We start from the raw sequence: 4112 nt of genomic DNA on the forward strand, positions 1-4112 counted from the left end.
GGGGCGGTTTTTTTTTTTGGGCCTGGGGCTTTCTTTTTTTAGCCCCCCCCCCCCCCCCCCCCCCGCCTTGAGCTCGCCCTGCACTCAGCAAAGCTTACTAGTATTTGCTCATTAACCTCAGTATCTGACTCAGTTTTGCCCTTGGCCTTTGCAAAGTGAATGCAATGGGCCCGGGCCTCTCTCCATCTTTTAGAATCGTGGTTGAGCCTCCACGTGCCCGTCAGCCTCTGCACATGCGAGCCTTCTTTCTCCAGGCGGCTGCGTCTGCAGGGCCTCGGAGCCCAGCCGGGGCCCAGGCCGCGGCCCGCCTCAGGGCTGCCCGTCTGTGCTGAGCACAGGAGTTGCAGGCGAGGTGGAGAGAAGGCCCGTCCGACAGGAGGCAGCGGGGAGGGTCCTCTGTCAGGGCAGTGGAGGACGGAGGTGTTCTTCAGAGGAGAGGATCTGGGCTGGGCACCAACACTGCAAGGAGAAAAGAACTGGATTTTTTCCTGGGTTTTGTGAATTCTAGAGAATGGTTTCTTCAGCGTGACTTCTTGCATCCTTATCTGAGGCTCTCAAACACCTGCCCAGGAGGGCCTCCCTGCCTCCCTCTGCTCCTAGTCCCCTTCTCCTCTAGCCTCTGGCTCAACTTTTATATTATTTTATTTTTAAATATATTTTTATTGATTTCAGAGAGGAAGGGAGAGGGAGAGATAGAAACATCAATGATGAGAGAGAACCATTGATCGGCTGCCTCCTGCACACCCTACACTGGGGATCGAGCCCACAACCCGGGCATGTGCCCTTGACGGGAATCAAACCCGGGACCCTTTGAAGCATAGTGGTCCCTCCTTTGGAAAAACTGCTGTTTGAATGCCTCTGTTATTCTTAGTCTCTTATTCTGTAGGTCAACTCTGTTGTTTTTAGACTGTAAATAACTTTGTTTTTTGCTTGAATAGAAAAGATAAACTTAACTGTCTGACCTTGCAGGCTAGCCATCCAGCTGACACGCTGATATTGACGCCAGGTGCCTGTACAGATATATACTCAAGGTTACACGCTGTCTACAAAAATAACTTACACAAAGAACTAGAAGGATATAAAAAGGAAATACTCCCTCCTGTGTTTGTTCAGAATTGGACAGAGATAATCTGCTCTGAACCTGTGGCAATAAAGATGACTCCTAACTAATTGGCTCATTGGGCGTCTTGTCCAGATCGCTGATTTGCGATACAACACCTCAGTCCACAGGCCAACTCTCTATCCACTGAGCCACACCAGCTAGGGCTCAACTTCTTTTTTGAATCCTCACGCAAGGAGAGAGAGAGAGAGAGAGAGAGAGAGAGAGAGAGAGAGAGAGAGACATTGATGTGAGAGAGAAACATTGATTGGCTGCCTTCTGAACGTGCCCGAACTCGGGGCTGAGCCTGCACCCGGGCATGTGCCCCGACCCAGAGGGGGTCCAACCAGCAACTGTGGGCGCACAGATGACACGCAGACCACCGAGCCACTCTGGCCGTGCTCATCTTTGTTTTTTGCTTTTTTAGCTTCAGGCAGTCTTTGGATGGTAATAATCCCCACATTTTGCTGATGAAAAAATAAAGACTTAGAAAAATCTGGTGATTTACCTACAGATTCATGCAAGCAAGGTCGGAGCTGGGAAACTGACCGGGCCAGTCCCCTGCCCTCACACAGATGTGCTGTGTGGGTGTCTGCCTGCAGCTCAGGGCTCTCAGCACTGCCTTGTCTCAGGAGGAGGCAGTGCCTGTCACCCTTCTGGGGGGAGCAGCCATCTTGGCACCGATGGTGGCTCCTAGGGGGAAAGATAAAGTTTTAAAAAGGTGAGGTAGAGAAAGCAGAGGGTCAGGGGCCTGTGTTCTAGGCTTGACTCAGCCTTTTACCAGTTATGTCTGGGGAGAATAGCACCATCAACCTCCCCCGAGTGAGCCTAGAAGACATGCTGGGTATTGGCATGAGTGGTAAGCTGTGAAGGGCCACATCACTCCTATACCAACCCGGGAGTCAGGAATGCTCAGACGCATCCCTGCCATCAGCAATGTGTTTACAAGGGGAGGGTCGAGGGCCAGCTATGAGGAGAAGGGGACCTCCTCCCATGAGAGCAGGCTGTGTGGGCTCTGGGAAAATAAGACAAAAAACACTGGCGCTCACCATGAGGGGAGATGTGCTTGTTTCTCGGGGAATGAGGCCTCAGCCTCGCTGTCCGTGAGAGACGGAGGGGACCAGGGGGCCCACTGCTGCTCTCCCGAGCCAGCACCTGCACCCAGAGGGAGTCCCCGCGAGCGTCTGGTCAAGTCCAGGGCCATAGATGGGAGGGCTTTCTGTGGGAAGGGAAGGAATAGGGACACTGGTCCAGGGAACCTGAAAGAGGGACTTCAGCCCTGGCCAGTTTAGCTCAGTGGATAGGCAGGGGTCCTCAAACTACAGCCCGCGGGCCACATGCAAATACAAATATTGTATTTGTTCCCGTTTTGTTTTTTTACTTCAAAATAAGATATGTGCAGTGTGCATAGGAATTTGTTCATAGTTTTTTTAAAAACTATAGTCCAGCCCTCCAACGGTCTGAGGGACAGTGAACTGGCCCCGTTTAAAAAGTTTGAGGACCCCTGGGATAGAGTGTCGGTCTGCGGACTGATGGGTCCCAGGTTCGATCCAGTCAAGGGCACATACCTTGGTTGCGGGCTGGATCCCCCTCCCTGGTTGGGGATGTGTGGGAGGCAACCAATCGATGTGTCTCTCTCAAATCGATGTTCCTCCTGTCTCTCCTCTTCCCTTCCTCTCTCTCTAAAAATCAATGGAAAAATATCCTCGGGTGAGGATTCACAACATACGAAAACCAACCAACAAACAAAAAGGACTTTAGGGAAAGGATAGGAGATTGAAAAGAGAGGCAGGAGGGAGGACACAGAGCTTGGCCTCGGCAGCACCCATGGGCCTCCTTTCTCTGCTGGCACTTGGAGGTGAACAAGTTCACTTCCTCCAACCTTCTATGGCTGCCAAGACCTACCTGACCCTTGAGTGAGATGAAAAGACACGCGTGGCACCGCCCCAACTCAGTCTCCGTGTGACTGGGACACACTCCCCGGGATTCAGAAAAGGACAGAACTCGCCCACCCCTCCCTCCAGGGACCTCACTGAGGTGGACGGAGGAGGGTGGGCCCTCGGTGGCTCCCCAGGGACTCGGGCCAGCAGTGTGACCACCGTCCCACCTTCCCGATCTGTGGACAGACTGTCTCCGTGATGGCCATTCACAGGTCAGCAAGGAATAACTTTTGAGAAACCTTAGTAACAGCCTGTTCTCAGGGTCTAGATACAAATACTCCTGAACGCTCACGCTAACTGCAGGTTCTTGGGTGGGAAACAAACCCAGCCGGTCATGTGTCCCTCCTCCTGCCGCAGGTTGTTCACTGTTCTCCTGTCTGCCGCATACTCCTCCGCGCACTTACTCATCTCCCTCCACCCGCCCACCCGACCCTCCATCCTTCAAGGAAAAAAAAAGAGTAATATAGGGAGTCTTTCCTTTAAGAACTCATGGCATAGTCCTTTTGAAAATTATATATTTTTTCTTTTCTTTTTATTTTTTTATTTTTTTTATTTATTTATTTTTTGCTATAAGTATTACAAAGGGTATTACATAAGTGTCCTTTCCCCCCCCCACCCTTGACAAGCCCCTGCCCTCCCTTACCCCCCAGTGTCTTATGTCCATTAGTTATGGTTATATGGATGCATACAAGTCCTTCGGTTGATCTCTTACTCCCCTCCCTCCTGTCCCCCAACCCTCCCTGGCCTTCCCACTGCAGTTCGACAATCAGTTTGAGGCAGCTCTGCCACTGTATTTATTATTGTTCGAAAGTTTGTAATGGTCTTTATTATCCATGAATGAGTGAGATCATGTGGTGTTTTTCCTTCATTGACTGGCTTATTTCACTTAGCATAATGCTCTCCAGTTCCATCCATGCTGTTGCAAATGGTAAGAGTTCCTTCTTTTTAACAGCAGCATAGTATTCCATCGTGTAGATGTACCACAGTTTTCTAATCCATTCATCTACTGATGGGCACTTAGGCTGTTTCCAGATCTTAGCTATGGTGAATTGTGCTGCTATGAACATCTGGGT

The 4112-nt window shown here is 50.8% G+C and overlaps 1 long non-coding RNA gene across 1 annotated transcript; it reads right to left on the reverse strand.

Moving 5' to 3' along the window:
- Nucleotides 1-67: 67 nt before the first annotated feature.
- On the reverse strand, nucleotides 68-2314 carry LOC111824445. Its single transcript, XR_002827522.1, has 3 exons — nucleotides 2149-2314; nucleotides 1608-1792; nucleotides 68-459 (listed from the first exon to the last, which is right to left on the reverse strand). It is a non-coding gene; the product is annotated as an uncharacterized LOC111824445 (long non-coding RNA).
- Between the last annotated feature and the right edge of the window lie 1798 nt (nucleotides 2315-4112).

Source organism: Myotis lucifugus, unplaced genomic scaffold, assembly GCF_000147115.1.
Source record: "Myotis lucifugus unplaced genomic scaffold, Myoluc2.0 scaffold_1528, whole genome shotgun sequence".
Lineage (NCBI taxonomy): Eukaryota > Metazoa > Chordata > Mammalia > Chiroptera > Vespertilionidae > Myotis > Myotis lucifugus.